The 24,650-nt window shown below is 37.6% G+C and overlaps 1 pseudogene across 1 annotated transcript; it reads left to right on the top strand.

The window, feature by feature from the left end:
- Positions 1-17,113: 17,113 nt before the first annotated feature.
- LOC309623479 (small ribosomal subunit protein eS21 pseudogene) lies at positions 17,114-20,499 on the top strand (annotated as a pseudogene). Its single transcript has one exon. The product of its transcript is annotated as a small ribosomal subunit protein eS21 pseudogene (transcript).
- The last annotated feature ends 4,151 nt before the right edge of the window (positions 20,500-24,650 follow it).

Genomic DNA, 24,650 nt, shown 5'->3' with positions numbered 1-24,650 from the left:
ATAACCCTGCTACCAGGTAGCTGGCTGATCACCTAGAGGAATTGTGCCATATCAGTGTTGGTCTCTGCTGCTGGCAGATTGGGCACTCAGAGGTGGCCATAGCAGGTCAGCCTTGGCGAATTGAAGCCCATGTTGCTGAGCCCGTGCAAAACCTCCATCCCTGCCACCATGGCCATGTTGTTCATCAGTGCATTGAGAAATGACAGTGGTGGCTGAGGAGAGAGGCTGACTGGTATCCACAGAATGGGTCAGCCTATCTACTTGATTATTAATATATTCCTCTGCTGAGGTCATCCTTTGGTGAGCATTCACATAGGACACAAATATCTTCGTATTTTTTGACCATTCAGAGAAGTCTATACACATACCTCTTCCCCCAAATGCCTTGTCAACAATTTTCCAATTATGTTCCTTCCAGATCCCTGAATATCCAGCCATGATCTGGTATATAATCATACCTCTGGCCGTTATATCCAAGAAACCTACTTTATATATAAAGACACAGATAGATTAAAATTAAAGCTATGGAGAGAAGACATACCATGATAACACTAATCAAAAGAAAGCTGGAGTATCTATATTAATTTCAGACAACGCAGACTTCAGAGTAAGGAAAATTGTAAGTGATCAAGTGGAGAATTACATAATGATATAGGAGTCAATTTTCCAAGAAAACTTTAATGTGTATGTGCCTAACAATAGAGCATCAAAATATGTGAAGAAATAGATGAATTTATTAGTATAGTTAGAGACTTCTAACTACAGAAGAAAAGATACATCCCTTTATTAATAATTTCAGGTCCTGTAGGCAGAAAATCAGAAGGAACATGGTTGAACTGATCAGCATCATCAATCAACTGCATCTAATTGACATTTATAGAATACTTTGTAGAACAACAGCAGAATATACATTTTTCTCAAACTCACAGAAAAAGAATGTGTTCACTGAGATAGATCACATTCTGGGCCATAAAACACACCTCTGCAAATTTACAAGAGTAGAGATCGTACAAAAAGAAGCATTTGTTGGGAATTCCCTGGTGGTCCAGTGTTTAGGATTTGGTGCTTTCACTGCAGTGGTCCGGGTTCAATCCCTGGTCAGGGAACTAAGGTCTTGCAAGCTGGGCAGAGTAGCCAAATAATAATAATAATGTGATAAATTCTATGAATAGTGACACAAAGGAGAGACATTTAACTTCCTGAAGGCAGTGATATTTAACTTAATATCAAAGGCATAGATTCGAGTTTTTCCAGGTGAAAGTGAGAAGAGGTGACCAACAATAATCTGGACAAAGACATGCACAAAACTTAGGAGGCACATGGTGTGTTCAAAGAACTGAGAAGTTCTTTATATAGTTGGAGCATATAATTGAAAGTTGATTAGAGATTAAAATGGAAGTAAGCTAGGATTGAATCATAAAAAGTTTTGTAAACTCTGATAAGAAGATTAAACTTCTTCCTAAGGACAGTGAGAGGCCAATGAAGGATTTGAGCATGAAGGAAGCATGATTGTATTTCTATTCTAGGAAAGACATGCTGACTGGAGTATGAAGGATGGACTAGAGTAATGTAAGACCACAAGCAGGGAGGACACCAGTTTTTGTACTTTGACAAATAGCTAATGAGAAATGATGATGGTCTAACCAAGGGAAGTGAGAAAGATATAAAGAAGGGGACATATTATGGATAGAAGTCTCTGAATGTATTACTTCTGAATTAGTGAAGATAATTTCTTGTTTTCTAGCCTGAGCAAGTGACTGAATTTATAAGGCAATGGAGGAGGAGGAGTTTTGTGTGAGATGACAAAGATCTTGTTTTTCTCTTTCTTTTTATTGAAGTATAGTTGATATATGATATTATATAAGTTAAACGTGTACACTATAGTGATTCACAACTTTTAAAGGTTATACTCCACGTAGAGTTATTATAAAATATTGGCTATATTCCTTGTGTTGTATGATATATTCTCGTAGCTTATTTTATACATAATAGTTTGTACCTCTTAATCCCCTACCCCTATATTGCCACTCCTCTCTTCCCTCTCCCCACTGGTAACCACTAGTGTGTGCTCTATATCTGTGACTGTTTCTTTTTTGTTGTATTCACTAGTTTGTTGTATTTTTTAGATTCCACATATAAGTGATATCACATAGTAGATGTCTTTCTCCATCTGACTTATTTCACTTAGGATAATGCCCTCCAGGTCCATTCATGATGTTGCAGATGGCAAAATTTCATTATTTTTTATGGCTGAGTAGTATTCTTTGTGTATACATCCCACAGCTTCTTTATCCATTCATCTGTTGATGGACACATAGGTTGCTTCCATATCTTGTCAATTGTAAATAATGCTGCTATCAACATTGGGGTGCAGGTATCTTTTTGAATTAGTGTTTTCATTTTCTTTGGATCTGTACCCAGGAGTGGAATTGCTGGGTCATATGGTAGTTCTATTTTTAGTTTTTTGAGAAACGTCCATACTGTTTTCCACAGTGGCTGCACTGATTGACATTCCCACCAATAGGGTATGAGGGTTCCCTTTTCTCCACATGCTTGCTAACATTTGTTATTTGTATTCTTTTTGATGGTAACCATTCTGACAGGTATGAGGTGACATCTCATTGTGCTCTTGATTTGCATTTCACTGATGATTAGCAATGTTGAGCATCTTTTCATGGGCCTGTTGGCCATCTGCATGCCCACTTTGGAAAAATGTCTGTTCAGGTCTTCTGCCCATTTTTAAATTGGATTTATTTATTTTTATGTTGGGTTGTATGAACCATTTACAAATGTTGGATAGTAACCCCTTATAGGTCAAATCATTTGCGAATATTTTCTCCCATTTAGTAGGTTGTCTTTTTGTTTTATTGATGGTTTCCTTTGCTGTGTAAAAGCTTTTAAGTTTGATTAGGTCCCATTTGTTTATTTTTGCTTTTATTTCCTTTGCTTTAGGAGACAGATCCAAAAAAATACTGCTATGATTTATGTCAAAGAGCACTGTGACTATGTCTCTTCTAGGATTTTTATGATTTCCAGTCTTACATTTAGGTCTTTAACCCATTTTGAGTTTATTTTTGCAGATAGTGTAAGAGAATGTTCAATTTCATTCTTTTACAGGTAACTGTCCAGTTTTCCCACGTAATGAAGAGACTATCTTTTCTCCATTGTATATTCGTACCTCCTTTGTTGTAGATTAATTGACCATAAGTGTGTGGGTTTTTTTCTGGGCTTTCTATCCTGTTGCATTGATCTGTGTGTCTGCTTTTGTGCTGTACCATACTGTTTTAACTACTGTAGCTCTGTAGTATACAGCAGTCTGAAGTGAAATCAGGGAAAATAACTCCCCCAGCTCTGTTCTTCTTTCTCAAGATTGCTTTGGTAATTTGGAGTCTTTTGTTTCCATACAAATTTTAAAATTATTTGTTCTAGTTTTGTGAAAAATGCCCTTAGTATTTTGATAGGGATTGCATTGACTCCATAGATTGCCTTGGGTTGTATGGCCATTTTAACAATATTAATTTTTCCAATCTAAGAACACGGTATATCTTTCCATCTGTTTGTGTCATCTTCAGTTTCTTTCATCAGTGTCTTATAGTTTTTGGAGTACAGGTTTTTACCTCCTTAGGTAGGTTTATTCCTAGGTATTTTATTCTTTTTGTTGCAATGGTGAATGGGATTGTTTCCTTAATTTCTCTTTCTGATCTTTCATTGTTAGTGTATAGAAATGCAACAGATTTCTGTATATTAATTTTGTATCCTGAAATGTTACTGAATTCATTGATGAGCTCTAGTAGTTTTCTGGTAGCATCTTTAGAATTTTCTATGTAATGTCATCATGTCATCTGCAAACAGTGACAGCTTTACTTCTTCCTTTCCAATTTGGATTTCTTTCATTTCCTTTTCTTACTGCTGTGGCTAGGACTTCCAATATGATGCTGAATAAAAGTGGTGAGAGTGGGCATCTTTGTCTTGTTCCTGATCTTAGAGGAAATGCTTTCAACTTTCACCACTGAGTATGACGTTAGCTGTGGGTTTGTCATATATGGCCTTCATTTTGTTGAGGTATGTTCCTTCTGTGTTGACTTTCTGGAAAGTTTTTAATCATAAATGGATGTTGAATTTTGTCAAAAGATTCTGCTGCATCTATTCTTCATTTTGTGAATGTGGTGTATCACATTGATTGATTTGTGGATATTGAAAAATCCTTGCATTCCTGAGTAAATCCCAATTGATCATGGTGTATGATCATTTTAATGTGTTGTTGGAGTCAGTCTGCTAGTATTTTGTTGAGGATTTTTGCATCTATGTTCATCAGTGATATTGGTCTGTAGTTTTCTCTTTTTGTGATATCTTTGTCTGGTTTTGGTATCAGGGTGATGATGGCTAATAGAATGAGTTCAGAAGTGTTCCTTCCTCTGCAATTTTTTGTAATAGTTTCAGAAGGATAGGTGTTAACTCCTCTAAATGTTTGGTAGAATTCACCTATGAAGCCATCTGGTCCTGGACTTTTGCATATTGGGAGTTTTAAAATTACTGATTCAATTTCAGTACTGTTAATTGCTCTGTTCATGTTTTCTATTTCTTCCTGGCTCAGTCTTGGGAGATTGTACCTTTCTAAGAATTTGTCCATTTCTTAAAGCTTGTCCATTTTATTGGCATATAGTTGCTCATAGTAGTCTCTTATGATCCTTTGTATTTCTGTGGTGTCAGTTGTAACTTCTCTTTTTTCATTTATGATTTTATAGATTTGGGCCCTCTCCCTTTTTTTCTTCATGAGTCTGGCTAAAGGTTTTTCAATTCTGTTTATCTTTTCAAAAAACCAGCTTTTAGTTTCACTGATCTTTTCTATTGTACCTTTAGTCTCTAATTCATTTATTTCTCCTCTGATCTTTGCTCTTTATTCCCATCTACTCCAAGTCTTGGGGATAGTGCCAGACTACTGGCAAGCAGAGCTGTGTCCTGGAGACTGGTTGCAGGGCCCAGGGATCCCAGAGTTGGTGTTAGGTCGCTGGTGGTGGTGGGGAGGGGGCAGTTCCTGACATAGTTAGGTATGGTGTCTGGGGTGTCCTGAAGCTTGTGTTGGCCTACTGGTGGGAAGAGCTAGGATCCAGCTGGACTCAAGGCAGGTTGAACCCACAGGCTGTGGGATTGTGGTTTTGTGGTTTTGTGGTTTTTCTTGCCTCTGATGTCTGCCCCCTGGTGGGTGAGGCTGGTCCAGAGGCTACCGCAGGCTTCTGGAGGGTAAGGCTGAGGCCCAGGAAACTCTGGGGCTGGTGCTTGCCCACTGGTGGGTGGAGCTGTGTCCTGGGTCCTCTGGTGGGTTGGGCTCTGTCTAGAGGCAGCTGTGGACTCAGGAGTTCTGTAGGCAGCCTGTCTGCTGACAGGTAGGGCTGCGTCCCCACCCATTTAGTTGCTGGGCCTGAGGCATCATAGCACTGATGCCTACAGGCTGTTGGGTGGGGCCAGTTCTTGGCTCTAAAGAGCTAGAAGAAGGATTTCAGAATGGCACCTAGGAGATTGGTTCAAGATGGCGGAGTAGAAGGATGTGCGCTCACTCCCTCCTGTGAGAGCACCAAAATCACAACTAACTGCAGAACAGTCATCAGCAGGAAGACACTGGAACTCACCGAAAAAGATACCCCACATCCAAAGACAAAGGAGAAGCCACAGTGAGATGGTAGGAAGGGCACAATCACAATAAAATCACATTCCATAACCACTGGGTGGGTAACTCACAAACTGGAGAAAAATTATACCACAGAAGTCCACCCACTGGAGTGAAGGTTCTGAGCCTCACGTCAGGCTTTCAAACCTGGGGGTATGGCAACGGGAGGACAAATTCCCAGAGAATCAGACTTTGAAGGCTAGTGGGATTTCATTGCATGACTTCGACAGGACTGGGGGAAACAGAGACTCCACACTTGGAGGGCACACACAAAGTAGTGTGCACATCAGGGCCTAAGGGGAAGGAGCAGTGACCCAATAGAAGACTGAACCACACCTACCTGCTAGTGTTGGAGGGTCTCCTGCAGAGGTGGGGGGGGCAGCTGTGGCTCACTGTGGGGAAAAGGGCACTGGCAGCAAAAGTTCTGGGAAGTACTCCTTTGCATGAGCCCTCCCAGAGTCTACCTTTAGCCCCACCAAAGAGCCTGTAGGCAACAGTGCTGGGTAACCTCAGGCCAAACAACCAACAAGGAGGGAACTCAGCCGCACCCATCAGCAGAAAAGCAGATTAAAGTTTTACTGAGCTCTGCCCACCAGAGAAACAGTCAGCTCTACCCACCACCAGTCCCTCCCATCAGGAAGCTTGCACAAGACTCTTAGATAGCCTCATCCACCAGAGGCAGACAGCAGAAGCAAGAAGAACTACAAACCTGCAGCCTGTGGAACGAAAACCACATTCACAGAAAGACAAAATGAAAAGGCAGAGGACTATGTACCAGATGAAGGAACAAGATAAAAACCCAGAAAAACAACTAAATGGAGTAGAGATAGGCAACCTTCCAGAAAAAGAATTCAGAATAATGATAGTGAAGATGATCCAGGACCTCGGAAAAAGAATGGAGGCAAAGATCAAGAAGATGAAAGAAATGTTTAACAAAATGTTTAACCTAGAAGAATTAAAGAACAAACAAACAGAGATGAACAATATAATAACTGAAATGAAAAATACACTAGAAGGAATCAATAGCAGAATAAGTGAGGCAGAAGAATGGATAAGTGACCTGGAAGACAGAACGGTGGAATTCACTGCCGCTGAACAGAATAAAGAAAAAAGAATGAAAAGAAATGAAGACAGACTAAGAGACCTCTGGGACAACATTAAATGTACCAACATTTGCATTATAGAAATCCCAGAAGGAGAAGAGAGAGAGAAAGGACCCGAGAAAATATTAGAAGAGATTATAGTCGAAAACTTCCCTAACGTGGGAAAGGAAATAGCCACCCAAGTCCAGGAAGCACAGAGAGTCCCAGGCAGGAAAACCCCAAGGAGAAACATGCTGAGAAACATAGTAATCAAACTGACAAAAATTAAAGACAAAGGAAAATTATTAAAAGCAACAAAGGAAAAAGGACAAATAATATACAAGGGAAGTCCCATAAGGTTAACAACTGATTTCTCAGCAGAAACTCTACAAGCCAGAAGGGAGTGACACCATATATTTAAAGTGATGAAAGGGAAGCGCCTACAACCAAGGTTACTCAACCCAGCGAGGATCTCGTTCAGATTCAACAGAGAAATCAAAAGCTTTACAGACAAGCAAAAGCTAAGAGAATTCAGCACCACCAAACCAGCTCTACAAGAAATGCTAAAGGAACTTCTCTAAGTGGGAAACACAAGAGAAGAAAAGGACCCACAGACACAAACCCAAAACAATTAAGAAAATGGTAATAGGAACATATATATTGATAATTACCTTAAATGTGAATGGATTAAATGCTCCAACCAAAAGCCACAGGCTCACTGAATGGATACAAAAACAAGACCCGTATATATGCTGTCTACAAGAGACCCACTTCAAACCTAGGGACACATACAGACTGAAAGTGAGGGGATGGAGGAAGATATTCAATGAAAATGGACATCAAAAGAAAGCTGGAGTAGCAATACTCATATCAGATAAAATAGACTTTAAAATAAAGACTGTTACAAGAGACAAGGAAGGACACTACATAATGATCAAGGCATCGATCCAAGAAGAAGATATAACAAGTGTAAATATATATGCATCCAACATAGGAGTACCTCAATACATAAGGCAAATGCTAACAGCTATAAAAGAGGAAATCGACAGTAACACAATAATAGTGGGGGACTTTAACACCTCACTTACACCAATGGACAGATCACCCAGACATAAAATTAATAAGGAAACAAAGCTTTAAATGACACAATAGACCATATAGATTGAATTGATATTTATAGGACATTCCATCCAAAAACAGCAGATTACACTTTCTTCTCAAGTGCACAAGGACCATTCTCCAGGATAGATCACATCTTGAATCACAAATCAAGCCTTGGTACATTTATGAAAATTGAAATCATATCAAGCATCTTTTCTGACCACAACACTATGAGATTAAAAATCAATTACAGGGAAAAAAATGTTAAAAACACAAACACATGGAGGCTAAACAATATGGTACTAAATAACCAAGAGATCACTAAAGAAATCAAAGAGGAAGTCAAAAAATATCTAGAGACATATGACAACGAAAACACGATGATCCAAAACCTATGGGACACAGCAAATGCACTTCTAAGAGGGAAGTTTATAGCAATATAATCCTACCTAAGGAAACAAGAAACATCTCAAGTAAACAATCTAACCTTACACCTAAAGGAACTAGAGAAGGAAGAACAAAGAAAACCCAAACTTAGTAGAAGGAAAGAAATCATAAACATCAGAGCAGGAATAAATGAAGTAGAAACAAGGAAACAATAGCAAGTATCAATAACACTAAAAGCTGGTTCTTTGAGAAGATAAACAAAATTGATAAGCCTTTAGCCAGACTCATCAAGAAAAAGAGGGAGAGGACTCAAATCAATAAAATTAGAAATGAAAAGGGAGAAGTTACAACCTATGTTCAACTAATCTATGACAAAGGAGGCAAGGATATACAATGGAGAAAAGACAGCCTCTTCAATAAGTGGTGCTGGGAAAACTGGACAGCTACACGTAAAAGAATGAAATTAGAGCACTCCCTAACACCATACACAAAAATAAACTCAAAATGGATTAAAGACCTAAATGTAAGACCAGGCACTATAAAACTCTTAGAGGTAAACATAGGAAGAACACTCTTTGACATAAATCACAGCAAGATCTTTTTTGACCCACCTCCTAGAGTAATTGAAATAAAAACAAAAATAGGGAACATTTTTTGTTCCTAACATTTTCCCTTGTCTTTGAAAAACAACAACCTGTTGCTGAGGATAAGCAAAAATAAACAAATGGGACCTAATGAAACTTAAAAGCTGTTGCACAGCAAAGGAAACTATAAACAAGATGAAAAGACAACCCTTAGAATGGGAGAAAATATTTGCAAACGAGTCAATGGACAAAGGATTAATCTCCAAAATATATAAACAGCTCATGCAGCTCCATATTAAAAAAACAGCCTAATCAAAAAATGGGCAGAAGACCTAAACAGACATTTCTCCAAAGAAGACATACAGATGGCTAAGAGGCACATGAAAAGCTGTTCCACATCACTAATTGTTAGAGAAATGCAAATCAAAACCACAATGAGGTATCACCTCACACCAGTCAGAATGGCCAGCATCAAAAAATCTACAAACAATAAATGCTGGAGAGGGTGTAGAGAAAAGGGAACTCTCCTGCACTGTTGGTGGGAATGTAAATTGATACAGCCACTATGGAGAACAGTATGGAGGTTCCTTAAAAAAACTAAAAATAGAACTACCATAGGACCCAGCAATCCCACTACTGGGCATACACCCTGAGAAAACCATAATTCAAAATGAGTCATGTAGCACAATGTTCACTGCAGCTCTATTTACAATAGCCAGGACGTGGAAGCAACCTAAGTGTCCATCGACAGATGAATGGATAAAGAAGATGTGGCACATATATACCATGGAATATTACTCAGCCATAAAAAGAAAAGAAATTGAGTTATTTGTAGTGAGGTGGATGGACCTAGAGTCTGTCATACAGAGTGAAGTAAGTCAGAAAGAGAAAAACAAATACCATATGCTTAACATATTTATATGGAATCTAAAAAAAAAAAAAGTTTCTGAAGAACCTAGGGGCAGGATAGGAATAAAGACACAGATGTGGAGAGTGGACTTTAGGATATGGAGAGGGGAAAGGGTGGGCTTGGACGAGGTGAGTGAGAGTGGCATGGACATGTATACACAACCAAGTGTAGAATGGATGGTTAGTGGGAAGCAGCCACATAGAACAGGGAGATCAGCTCTGTGCTTTGTGACCACCTAGAGGGGTGGGATAGGGAGGGTGGGAGGGAGATGCAAGAGGGAGGAGGTATGGGGATATAGGTATATGAATAGCTGATTCACTTTTTTATAAAGCAGAAACTAACACACCATTGTAAAGTAATTATACTACAATAAAGATGTTAAAAAAAAAATTGCTCTATGATTTCCAGTATCCATTATTATCTTATTGCAGTCTGCTAAGACTTGATATTATGATACTTAAAAAAAAAAACTTATCTTAGAAAAATTTCATTAAACCCCCCACTTTGTATTCTGTTTTCTTTCTTTTTACCTTCTCATATATGAACTCCACAATATAATATTATACTTTATTTAAATAATAACTTGTCTTTGAAAAACAACAACCTGTTGCTGAGAATAAGTCCCTGTTGAGTACAGTTGAGAGATGAGAGCTCCCTTCTTTCACCCAGCCTTGACTTGTAGGATGGGGGCTCTCTCATTGACACAGAATCCTGAGAATATTGGGGATCTGATTCTCCTTTCAACTCGTGCAGTCATGGTTACATACCAGGAGAGGCAAGCCAAAATGACAGGCTACTTCCCCCACCAACACCAAGCACTTAGCTCCTAGAGTGAGAGTGTCATTGAGAGAGAGGCTTGACATTGTCCCCACCCCCAAGCTCCAGATCCTTGGCTCAGAAATGTCTCTGAGTGGAGAAGCAGGTCATAAAATAGACAACTCCTAACATTTTCCCTAAGAAACTGACTTCATTTGCAACAGAGCATGGAGAGGTTCAAACCTAAAGGAAGAACAGTGAAAGTTGTGATGAAAGGCAATGGAGAGGAGATTCAAAATACAGGATAAACTGTAGGCTGACTGGTTTTCAGGAGAGAACCAGGGACTGAGACAGCTCCTTCTCCCACCCTGTTTAAATTTTGTCACAAATTATATCTTTACACTTTGTTGTCATTAACATAGGTTCATAATTACTAATTTATGCATTTGTCTTTTAAGTCATGTAGAAAATTTAAAAAGGTGTTACAAACCAAAAAATATATATTAGTACTGGCTTTTAAATTTATCTGTGTAGTCACCTTTGCCAATGTTCTTTATTTCCTCATATGGCTTTCAGTTATTGTCTAGTGTTCTTTCATTTCATACTGCAAACTTCCTTTAGCATTTCTTGTAAGTCTGGTCTACAAGCAAAGAACTCTCAGTTTTTAAAATCTGCGGATGTCTTAATTTCTCTGTCATTTTTGAAGGATAGTTTCGCCTGATATAGAATTCTTGCTTGACAGCATTTTTTTTTTTAAGAAAGAATTTTAAATATGTCATCTCACTGCCTGTTAGCCTCCATGGTTTCTGATGAGAAATTCACTGTTAATCTCATTGAAAATCCCTTATACATGATCAGTCACTTGTGGCTTTCAACATTTCTGTTTGTCTTTCATTTGATTTTAATATGTCATAGTGTTGCTCTCTGCATTTATCCTGCTTGGAGTTTGCTGAGATTTTTTGTATGTGTAGATTCATATGTTTCTTCAAATTTGGGAGATTTTCAGCCATTATTTCTTCAAATATATACTTTTCCCCTTTTCTTTCTCTCTTCCTTCTAGTACTTCCATAAAGCATATGTAGATTTGCTTAATGGTGTCCTGCAAGTCTCTCAGATCTTGTTCCCTTTTCTTCATTTTTTTTTTTTTTCCTTCTGGTCCTAAGACTGGATAATTTCAGTTGTCTTATTTTCAAGTTCACAGAGCCTTTGTACCTGCTCAAACCTGCTGTTGAATACCTCTGAAATATTTTTATTTTATTTTAGCTATTGTGCTTTTTATCTCCAGTTTCTATTTGGCTCCTTTTGTAAAATTTCTGTCTCTTTATTGATATTCTTATTTTGCTCATATATCACTTTAAGATTTCCTTTAGTTCTTTGTCCATGGTTTTCTTCAGCATCTTGAGTATATTTAACACAGTTGATTTAAGTCCTTATCTAGTAAGTCTAATGTTTGGGCTTCCTCAGGGCCAGATCTGTCAACTTATTGTTTTCCTTTGAAGGGGCCATACTTCACTGTTTCTTTGTATGTCTTGTGAGATTTTTTGTTGTTGTTGTTCAAAATTAGGCATTTTGAATATTTGCATGTGTTAATGCCGGAAATCAAATTCTCTCTTTTCCCCAGGATTTTCTGTTGTTAATCACTGAAGGCTGCAGCCATCCAATTGTTTGGTGACACTTCCAAACTACTTGTGCAAAGACTATATTTCTTGTCGTGTATGGACACTAGAGTCTGTTCATTATTTCAGTTGTCAGTCAGTGACCTGAGAGAGATTTCTTTACTGGAGCCAGGATGATGAAAATAAATACTACTCTCTCATTCTTTGCAGCTTGGCTCTGAGCTTGATTACTCCTTCATCACTATGCCAGGCTGCTTAGAACTTTGTGTTAGCCTTTATCTACTGGTTGAGTAGAGCCCAGAACATACAGGTCTGTCAGAGGTATAAGCCTATGGTTCTCTCAGGTCTTTTCTGATCATGTGTCTGGTTCTGAGTACTACTTCTACCTCAGTAAATGAGGTTGCCCTTCTGAGTATTTGCCTTTCCTTATGCTCAGAATTCTTTCCAAAGATATTCATAAGGCTCACTCTCTTACTTCATCCTGGTCTCTGTTCATATATCTCTTCAGAGACGATTTCCCTAACACAGAAGTCCCCTCTGGTCAATCTCTATCACTTTACCCTGCCTTGCATTTCATGACAGTACTTATCACTTTTTAACATATTATATAACCATTCTTTCTTGCCTTCTTCATCTACTTTAATGTGAACTTGATAAAAGCAAATATTTTTACTTTTTACTCACTGCAGTATCCCCAATGCCTAGAATAGTGCCCAATATGTAAGGATCCCTCAATAATTACTTATTAAATGAACAAATTAATAGTTGGAAAAACATCACTAATTAATAAGTTTAATTTCTCTCAATTATCCACATAACTTATTTATTTTTGCCAAGACATGGTAGAAAAACGAGAACTAAGAAGTTGTTTTTAAATTTTATTTTACTTAAAGAATTTTTAAGAAAATGAATTTCTTGAAAAATTGAGCTTCAATATTAGAAACTTTTTAAAATAAATAACATTTAAGATACACAGTTTTTCATGCAGTTTTATTATCTTTAATATAGTCAATTGTTCAAGACATAACAAGATTATTTCATGTTTACATCTTTGTAAGAATTCTTCCTATAACATAATATACATACATATATATTTTATCACATTACATGTCATGAAGAGAATTGTTACATTCATAATCTGGGGTCATAACCACATGTCTGTCGCATGTAATGTTTTATTTTTCTTTAATCCTACTTTAAACCAACTCTCTCTATGATTTTTTTAACTTATCCTTGTTCTAAGTACTAATACTTCTGAAATCACAACTTTGATTGTCAGCTATAGTTTTTAAATATACAATAAGTTAAGTATGTGATTACTGAAACCAAAACCTTGTCTATGTATGCTCAAATCAGGCCTAGTACCCTCAGTGTAACAGCATTTGGAACAGAGTGATGGAAAATAGGGCAATGGATTATGGCATCAAACGAACATCAGTGCATCAGTGAAGGTCTCTGAGGCTTGATTTATTTGTTTGAAAAATTAGAGGCTGAAATGGATGGCCTCTAAGTTCTTGTCCTTCTCACAGTCTTTCTTCTAAGAGTGATGACTAGATCTAGAAAGACTACTCAGGAAAGACCAAAGCTTGTTTCCTGGCACCCCAACTCATACATGAATAAGTAAATGACTCCACTGGGCTTTTTCTGAACCCTTACATCCTAGACAATGAGAAAATAGGGGCTTCATTATGTAATTCCAACCATATCACATAAGTAATAGTACATTTGCACATGTAATATGAAACAAAAATACAAAGCAATTAACTACTGTTCCTACAATATACCTCATTTCTCTGGAAATGTTCTTATACTCTTTGAGGGGTTGAATTATCTGGATGAATATCTTTCATTTTTCCTTCCATGTAGGGACCACCTGATTTTCTTAAAATGTTCTCAACTAGAACTTTCCTGAGGACCATATCCAGATCAAGCAGCCAACAAAGAGCATTTCACATGCGTCAGAAAATTTGCTAAATGCTGTCTGGACACAGACACTCTTTCTAAGGCTTATGCTGTACTAGGGGAGACCTGGTCATCCACAAGCATCTCACAATCATTGCAAAGTTTTTCATAGAAAAAAATAGTATTGATACCACACATTTGTACACCCTTTCTATTTTATATGCTATGTAAACTGATTCACTATTATTTGATATATATACCTTTTTATTTTTACAAATGAGAACTAATTTTCAGAACAATTCTTTGGCGAGGAGCAGCTATTATTAACTCCTTTTGTAATATAAGATTTATAAAAGAATACTGAAAGATCCAAGATAACTTTGGGGAAACTTGGTTTTCATTGGTGTCCTTATGCCCTATGGGCATAATTACCATTTATTTCTGGAACAATGATAAAGTATGAAATGCAAAAATATATTGATAGGGAAAATAGGAGGAAACATTTGAAGTAAAATTGTCCTAGGCATTCTGGTTACCTGGTTATATGGCTGCCGTCTAGGAAAAGATGAGCAAGTGGAATTTGCAGCTTTCATCGATCCCTAGTTTCCTGATCAATTAGTTGAGCCATTTTAGTTACCAGTTTTAGAAACTTAATTCAAACTACCTTATGCAAATAATAAGAATAGAGTAATTTATTGAATCACGTAATAGAGAAACCCATGAGTAGAGCTGGTCAGACAGGTTAAGTTCTGGCATTCAAATATTATTTTCAGGATTTTCTCTCTCTTTCTCTCTCTCTCTCTCTCACACACACACACACACACACACATTCACTCACTTTCACAGGTAGGCCATCTCCCCATAGTTGCCAATAGTAGCTGAAGATTGCATAATCCTTTAATCTTTAACAAGGCCATCAGAAAAATAATTTATCTTTCCTAATACATAGATACATGTATAGATAAAATTCCTGGAATTTTGTTGTTTGGATCAACAGAGAATCTGTGCAACAGAGAGCATAGTATAATCCCTTGAACGAAGGAGATAGTGGGTATTATCTATCTCCACCTCAACCACATGCACTGAAGCTACATGAGGGAAACATCCTCCAAAAAACACCAGAAGAAGAGGGATATGTGTGCTGTGAGGTAAGGTAAGATAAGATAAAACAGCAAAATCTCCACTAGGCTTGTGTTCCGCCAGCCACTAAGGGTTAACATAATGTCCTCAAGCAGTTATAACTCCAAAGGGGGATCCCAAACCTCAGAAAGTGTTGAGTGGACCATAGAAAATTACAGAGAATATAGCACTATGGTCTATAATTTAGGATTTTTATCTTCACACTTTTGAACTTGTTCCTCAAAAAGAGCAGTTTCATTCTGTAACTGTCCAGAGGACTCTGTGGGTCCTGCTGTGAGCTGCCCTAGAAATGGTGCTAAGAGAGCAGGGACCAGGTACCAAGAGAAGGACGAGGGAGGCTAGTGCCCCCAAAGATAGGATAGGCTGCTGCTGCCCTAGAGTTTTGATAATGGAACTCCCTGCCAGTGAAAGTCATTTCAGAGAAGAGCCCTTGCAGATGGGAGCAGATGTTGGGAGCCTGTGTCAGGAGCTACTGCCAAGAGCAACTGCCAAAGTTGCTGCTGGGAAGCCACTTTGGGAGCAGAAGGAAAAACTGTCAAAAATCTTAGCCACCTTTTTTTTTCCCCATCTAAACTGATGTTTAGTTTTAAATTCTTCACTCAGGGGGGCAAACCCCACAGCAACAACCAAACATTTCTTGACAGCCAGAGTATGTTTATTTCACAGGTGATCTACAGGCGCCATGTTGTGTGCACCTGGGGAATTACTACCTGCTTTTGGATAATAAGATACAAGATACTAGTAGCTGACCTTTGATCTCAGAACTGCTAAACATTCTTTTGAAGAGTTGATTTTTTAAAGTTCTTCTTTATCTTTTATTTAGCCATCTTTATCATACCACTGTAAGTAAACACAAGGGTCTAGCGTGAGGGTAAGATCATTGTTCTTTCTAAATACCATGTATTTATATCAATATCTAATTGATATATAAACACAGATCTCAGAAGACTATATATTTCTATGTATTCCACTCCACAGTAAAGAATCAAATTCATTCCCTTCATCACTCACTCAGTTAATATTTATGTACCCCCTCTCAGCAAAAGATGAAATAAAAATGTAAACTTCATATTTCTGACGTGATTGCCATCTAGTAGAGGAAAGAAGTATGTAAATAAATGTTTAGAAAACAACTGTAACAGGAATACTTGCAAATTGTTGTCTGGAGAAGCTCAAGGGAAAAAGCTGCCTTTGCCCAAAGAACTTGGGTAAAGCTTTACTGAAGATGACACATTTCATCTGATCTAAATGAATGGAAGGCCTAGAAATTCTAACAGGAATGCAAACCTACTGCAGAACTGGGAACCGCATTTCATATTTTAAAGTGTCACCTAGGAAAAGAGGGTTGTGTATATTACAATTTAAATGAAGAAATAAGGTAATTAGGTCTCAGAAGTGTACAGGCTAAATGCCAGATGAATGTTTTGGAAAATATATTTAGTGGACTAAAGGAATATTTCAAATGCTTAATATGTACTTCAAAAATATGTACAGTTTCCTCCCAAAGTTTGATATGGTCTATTCCTAGATGATGTGAATTAAAATTAACAGATATAACTGATTTTATCTTTTACTTTTCTAGCCTCTGTTCCTTCTCACTCACTATAATTTTCCTAGCTTTCTTCTCCTGAAGTTCATAGCAAGCAGGAGAAACAAGGTCCCATTGCCTGATTGTTACCATTTACGAAACTATTACTTAGTAAATAACAGATTCTCAGCATTTGCTGAAAGTTATTATGTCATAGGCACTATACTATGTAATTTACAGATATTAAATTATTTAATTCTCTTTAAAATACTGTAAGTAACATAGAATTGAGCCCATTTTTTAGTAAAGAGACTGAAGTTCAGTGACTTTAACCAAGTATCACATAGCTAGTGGGTGGTGATGTTACCACCCTAGCCAGGCTCTCTAGTTTCTGGTGATTTCAACACTAAGGGAATTGGAAAATGTAGTGTAAATTTCTTTAAGAATAGTTGTTTTGCCTTTCTGTGTGAGCACTCATCGTGGTGCCACCAGACGCACCCTCAACATTCAGAACGATGCCAGCGAGTTCATGGACCTGTGCATGCCGCGGAAATGCTCGGCCAGCTACCGCATCATCGATGCCAAGTACCACGCGCCATCCAGATGAACGTGGCCGAGGCTGACACGGTGACAGGCACGTTCAACGGCGAGTTTAAAACCTACGCTATCTGCGGGGCCATTCACAGCATGGGTGAGTCAGATGATTCCATTCTCCGACTGGCCAAGGCTTACGGCATCGTCTCAAAGAACTTCTGACTGGAGAGGATCACAGATGTGGAGTATTTGCCCTAAATAAATAGTGAACACCCACAAAACAAAACAAAGAATATTTGTTTCAAGATGACTATTTTACTACTTTCTTATCTCAAGAAGAATAATTTTGTCCTCCCAAATATTTTTCCCAAATCATAAAATGCCTTAATATCATGATAAGTTTCATGCTTATTTTTCCCCAAACATCTAAAGACACGACTAAAACTAATGTCATGCAGAAATATTTTAGTGAATCACAAATCAACATAGATCCCAGATAACCAAATACTAACTCATCCTCCAGTAGATCAGCTGTATTCCTGAATATGGAAGCCAGGACATCTTTGTTGTTTATAAGCTTTTTCAACTGCTTATTAATTTCTTCTACATGATCTCCAAACTCAAAATTTTGTAAACCCTAAGTGATCTTTTCAAAACACTGAAGAAACTATGGAGACATAACCCCACCTCACTCCTAAGTGCTTTTATTAACATGCAATAAAATTAAACACCCTGTGAACTCGTTTGTATGTGGTATCTTTAAAAAGCCCCAAACTCACGGAACAGATCAGATTTGTGGTTACCAGAGGTGGGGATTGGAGGGAGGGGGGAACTGGATGAAGGTGGTAAAAAATGCAATCTTCCAGTTTGTAAGATAAACAAGTATTAGTGATGTAATGTACAACATGATGACTATAGGTAACACTGCTGTAGGGTATACTTGAAAGTTAAGAGAGTAGATCCATAGGTTTTTATCACAAGGAAAAAACAGTTTTTTCTTTTTCTTTTATTTTTTTGTATCTATATGAGATGACAGATGTTAACTAAACTTATTGTGGTAATCATTTCACAATATATGTAAGTCAAATCATTATGCTGTACATCTTAAACTTATACAGTGCAGTATGTAAATTATATCTAAAGAAAGGTGAAAAAAAGAATTAAACGCAGTTTTTATCAAGTCATTAATACGTAAAGAGTTGGTGGGAGATCTGCCAGTTAGGTCCTGGGCTATACATAATATGACAGTTTATCTGGTTCAATAACATATCTGATAAAATAATAATGGCACAAGTGATGTAATGGCTGGTAGCTCTCATTACAACTCCCACTCTTATATTGGGTATTACAACCTAGAGCTAAACTCTTAAATGTTTCCCAGCTTCCTTATTTAGTTGACCACCAACCAACAGTTGATAGAAATGGTAAGCAGAGGCAGGGAAGTCTAATGACAAGAACCCTGGGAGGAGAAATATGAAAGATGGAGGTCCAGTTCAGGTTTGTCTGACTTGCTATATGATATTGGACAAACATCAAGCTTCTCTGGACCTACCAGATTCCAAATCTGTAAAGGGGGACTGATGATCCTGCCATCTCTACCTCTAATGAGTGTGAGACTAAAGCATGGTGATTAATGTGAAAAGACACTGTAGTTATAAGGTATTAGTTTTTTCTTTTTTGATTAGCCATAAATAACTGCATTTTACCCTTTCTTTATCAGTGCAGACTCTGTAAAAAGATACTGTAAAATCATTAACTAAAGGTATTAGTTACCTATTGCTGTGTAACAAATTATCACAAAACTTAGCAGCTGGAAAAAACCACAACCATGTATTATCTCACATAGTTTCTGAGGGTCGGGAATTGGAAAGTGGCTTACCTGGGTGGTTCTGGCTCAGGGTCTCTTATGAATTTGCAGTCGAGCTCTCAGACAGGGCTGCATGGATGTCAATGTTTAACCAGAGTTGAAGGGTCTGGTTCTAAATTCACTCAGGTAGTCGTTAGTAGGCCTTGGGTCCTCAGTAGTTGCTGGCCAGATAACACAGCTTCTCAGTATATGGTCCTTTCCACTCTGTTGCCTTATAGCATGGCAGTTGGCTTTCCCCAGGTGGAATGAGAGAGAGAGAGGGAGAGGAAGAGGGAGAGAGAGGGAGAAAGAGAGAAAACATACACTTACGATGGAAGTCTTTTATAAACTAATCTTGGAAGTGACATACCATGCATAAACTCTCACACAGATCCACCCTGGCACAATGTGAGAGAGGACCACACAAGAGGGTGGATTCTGCAGGTAGGGATGATTGGGAGCCATCTTAGAGACTGGTTACCACAGGAAAGTAGAGAAAAGACTAAGTAATAGAGCTTGGCAACTCAAAGTGTGGTCCAGAGGTGAGCCTGTTAGGGATGCACAACCCCAAGTCCCACCTCAGACTACTGAGTCAGAATCTGCATTGTGAGACGTTCCCCACGTGATTCATATGCACATTGAAGGGAGAGAAACCCTGCTGCCTGAATGCCTGAATGTGATTCTTTTCTTTTTAACTTTTAAAAAATTGAGATATAGTTATACAATATTATATAAGTTACAGGTGTACAACATAGTGATTCACAATTTTTAAAATGTTATACTCATTTATAGTGATTATAAAATATTGACTATATTCCCTCTGTTGTACAGTATATCCTTGTAGCTGATTTTATACCCAATAGTTTGTACCTCTTAATCTACTACTCTATCTTGCCCCTGCCCCCTCCCCTCTCCCCAGTGGTAACCTCTAGTTTGTTCTCTATATCTGTGACTGTTTCCTTTTTGTTATAATCACTAGTTTGTTCTATTTTTTAGATTCCACATATAAGTGATATCATATAGTATTTGTCTTTCTCTGTCTGACTTATTTCACTTGGCATAATATCCTCCAAGTCCATCCATGCTGTTGGAAATGGCAAATTTTCATTCTTTTTTATGGCTGAGTAGTATTCCATTGTATATATATATACCACATCTTCTTCATCCATTCATCTGTTGAGGGACACTTAGGTTGTTTCCATATATTGGCAATTGTCAATAATGCTGCTCTGAACATTGGGGTGCATGTATCTTTTTGAATTAGTGTTTTCATTTTCTTCAGATATATACCCAAGAGTGGAATTGCTGGGTCATATGGTAGTTCTATTTTTAGATTTTTGAGAAACCGCCGTATTGTTTTCCACAGTGGCTACACCAGTTGACATTACCACCAACAGTGTATGGGGTCCCTTTTTTCCACATCCTCCCCAACATTTGTTATTTGTGTTCTTTTTGATGATAGCCATTCTGACAGGTATGAGGTGATATCTCATTGTGGTTTTAGTTTGCATTTTCCTGATGAAGAGCGATGTTGAGCATCTTTTCATGAGCCTGTTGGCCATCTGTACATCTTCTTTGGAAAAATGTCTATTCAGTTCTTCTGCCCATTTTTTAATTGTGTTGTTTGGGGTTTTTTTGATGTTGAATTGTATGAGCTGTATATATATTTGGGATATTGACACTTTATTGGTCTTTTCATTTTGTTGATGGTTTCTTTGGCTGTGCAAAAGCTTTTAAGTTTAATTAGGTCTGAATGTGATTATATTTCCTTGCAAAAAACCTGATCATTCTTAACATGTCCTAACAATTTAAACCCTGACAATGAAACTAGCATTATCTTTGGGAGAAATATCTTAATAAGAGTATTCACTGGCATGACATTTTTTGTCATCTCACATTAAGACATGTTTATATGTCATATATTTGTCACAGACAGTATCTCTGATTAAACATTTTTCTTCTCATTTCTCTGAAAAATGGATAAGCCATATAGTACCTTACTTTATTTATACAATTATATACATTGTTTATTACTTCCCAGCTCTGTTCCTTACCTCATGTTCTAAATAGCAGGGCAACCAAGAGGGAATTGAGAATGCTATTTGACACAAGTTTGTATGTTCTGTATCTATGTGAAACAAAACAAAATTTTTATTTTAAAAGCTGGCGGCAGCTTAGGGTAAGAACTATCTTTGGGGAAAATATTCTCATAAGGCATTTATACAACAAAGAAGATTATTGTATAGTAGAGGTCGGCAACCTTATTGTTAATGGATCAGATAGTAAATATTCTTTTTTAAAAATTTTATTTATTTATTTTTATACAGCAGGTTCTTACTAGTTATCTATTTTATACATATTAGTGTATATATGTCAATCCCAATCTCCCAATTCATCCTACCCCCCTCCCCTCCCCCGCTTTCCCCTCTTGGAGTCCACATTTGTTCTCTACATCTGTGTCTCTATTTCTGCCTTGCAAACTGGTTCATCTGTACCACTTTTCTAGATTCCACATATATGCATTAATATACAATATTTGTTTTTCTCTTTCTGACTTACTTCACTCTGTATGACAGTCTCTAGGTCCATCCACATCTCTACAAATGACACAATTTCGTTCCTTTATATGGCTGAGTAATATTCCATTGTATATATGTACCACAACTTCTTTATCCATTCATCTGTCGATGGGCATTTAGGTTGCTTCCACGACCTGGCTATTGTTAATAGTGCTGCAGGGCTTCCCTGGTGGCGCAGTGGTTGAGAGTCTGCCTGCCAATGCAGGGGACACGGGTTCGAGCCCTGGTCTGGGAGGATCCCACATGTCGCGGAGCGGCGAGGCCCGTGAGCCACAATTGCTGAGCCTGCGCGTCTGGAGCCTGTGCTCCGCAACAAGAGAGGCCGCGATGGTGAGAGGCCCGCGCACTGTGATGAAGAGTGGCCCCCACTTGCCACAACTAGAGAAAGCCCTCACACAGAGACGAGGACCCAACACAGCCATAAATAAATAAATAAAATAAAATGTGCAAGTCAACCTTTAAAAAAAAAAAAAAAAAAAATAGTGCTGCAGTGAACATTGTGGTACATGACTCATTTTGAATTATGGTTTTCTCAGGGTATAGGCCCAGTAGTGGGATTGCTGGGTCATACGGTAATTCTATTTTTATTTTTGAAAGAACCTCTATACTGTTCTCCACAGTGGCTGTATCAATTTACATTCCCACCAACAGTGCAAGAGGGTTCCCTTTTCTCCACACCCTCTCTAGCATTTACAGTTTGCAGATTTTTTGATGCTGGCCATTCTGACTGGTGTGAGGTGATACCTCATTGTAGTTTTGATTTGCATTTCTCTAATAATTAGTGATGTGGAGCAGCATTTCATATGCCTCTTAACCATCTGTATGTCGTCTTTGGAGAAATGTCTATTTAGGTCTTCTGCCTGATTTTGATTGGGTTTTTTTAAAATATTGAGCTGCATGAGCTGTTTATATATTTTGGAGATTAATCCTTTGTCCATTGATTCATTTACAAATACTTTCTCCCATTCTGAGGGTTGCCTTTTCATCTTGTTTATAGTTTCCTTTGCTGTGGGAAAGCTTTTAAGTTTCATTAGGTCCCATTTGTTTATTTTTGTTTTTATTTCAATTACTCTAGGAGGTGGGTCAAAAAAGATCTTGCTGTGATTTATGTCAAAGAGTGTTCTTCCTATGTTTACCTCTAAGAGTTTTATAGTGCCTGGTCTTACATTTAGGTCTTTAATCCATTTTGAGTTTATTTTTGTGTATGGTGTTAGGGAGTGTTCTAATTTCATTCTTTTACGTGTAGCTGTCCAGTTTTCCCAGCACCACTTATTGAAGAGGCTGTCTTTTCTCCATTGTATATCCTTGCCTCCTTTGTCATAGATTAGTTGAACATAGGTGCGAGGGTTTATCTGTGGGCTTTCTCTCCTGTTCCATTGATCTATATTTCTGTTTTTGTGCCAGTGCCATATTGTCTTGATTACTGTAGCTTTGTAGCTGTCTGAAGTCAGGGAGCCTGATTCCTCCAGCTCTGTTTTTTTCCCTCAAGATTGCATTGGCTATTCAGGGTCTTTTGTGTCTCCATACAAATTTTAAGATTTTTTTGTTCTAGTTCTGTAAAAAATGCCATTGGTAATTTGATAGGGATTGCATTGAATCTGTAGATTGCTTTGGGTACTATAGTCATTTTCACAATATTGATTCTTCCAATCCAAGAACATGGTATATCTCTCCATCTGTTTGTGTCATCTTTGATTTCTTTCATCAGTGTCTTATAGTTTTCTGAGTACAGGTCTTTTACCTCCTTAGGTAGGTTTATTCCTAGGTATTTTATTCCTTTTGTTGCAATGGCAAACGGGAGTGTTTCCTTAATTTCTCTTTCTGATTTTTCGTTGTTAGTGTACAGGAATGAAAGAGATTTCTGTGCATACATTTTGTATCCTGCAACTTTACCAAATTCATTGATTAGCTCTAGTAGTTTTCTGGTGGCATCTTTAGGATTCTCTATGTATAGTATCATGTCACCTGCAAACAGTGACAGTTTTACTTCTTTTCCAATTTGTATTCTTTTATTTCTTTTTCTCTCTGATTACTGTGGCTAGGACTTCCAAAACTATGTTGAATAATAGTGGTGAGAGTGGACATCCTTGTCTTGTTCCTGAACTTAGGGGAAATCCATTCAGTTTTTCACCATTGAGAATGATGTTTGCTGTGGTTTTGTTGTATACGGCCTTTATTATGTTGAGGTAGGTTCCGTCTATGCCCGCTTTTTGGAGAGTTTTGATCATAAATGGGGGTTGAATTTTGTCAGAAGCTTTTTCTGCATCTATTGAGATGAGCATATGGTGTTTATTCTTCAGTTTGTTAATATGGTGTATCACATTGATTGATTTGCATATATTGAAGAATCTTTGCATCCCTGGGATAAATCACACTTGATCATTGTGTATGATCCTTTTAGTGTGTTGTTGGATTCTGTTTGCTAGTATTTTGTTGAGGATTTTTGCATCTATATTCATCGGTGATAGTGGTCTGTAATTTTCTTTTCTTGTAGTATCTTTGTCTGGTTTTGGTATCACAGTGATAGTGGCCCTGTAGAATGAGTTAGGGAGTGTTCCTTCCTCTGCAATTTTCTGGAAGAGTTTGAGTAGGGTGGGTGTTACCTCTTCTCTAAATGTTTGGTAGAATTCACCTGTAAAGCTGTCTGGTCCTGGACTTTTGTTTGCTGGAAGATTTTTAATCACAGTTTCAATTTCATTACTTGTGATTGGTCTGTCCATATTTTCTTTTTTTTCCTGGTTCAGTCTTGGAAGGTTATACCTTTCTAAGAATTTGTCCATTTCTTCCAGGATGTCCATTTTATTGGCATAGAGTTGCTTGTAGTAGTGTCTTATGATGCTTTGTATTTCTGCAGTGTCTGTTGTAACTTCTCCTTTTTCATTTCTAATTTTATTGGTTTGAGTCCTCTCCCTCTTTTTCTTGATGAGTCTGCCTAAAGGTTTATCAATTTTGTTTATCTTCTCAAAGAACCAGCTTTTAGTTTTATTGATCTTTGCTATTGTTTTCTTTGTTTCTATTTC

The sequence above is a fragment of the Balaenoptera borealis genome, assembly GCF_965194805.1.
Source record: "Balaenoptera borealis genome assembly, chromosome: 2".
Classification (NCBI taxonomy): Eukaryota; Metazoa; Chordata; class Mammalia; order Artiodactyla; family Balaenopteridae; genus Balaenoptera; species Balaenoptera borealis.
The sequence above is the reverse complement of the archived record's forward strand: the minus strand, read 5'-3'. Positions and strand labels throughout refer to the sequence as shown.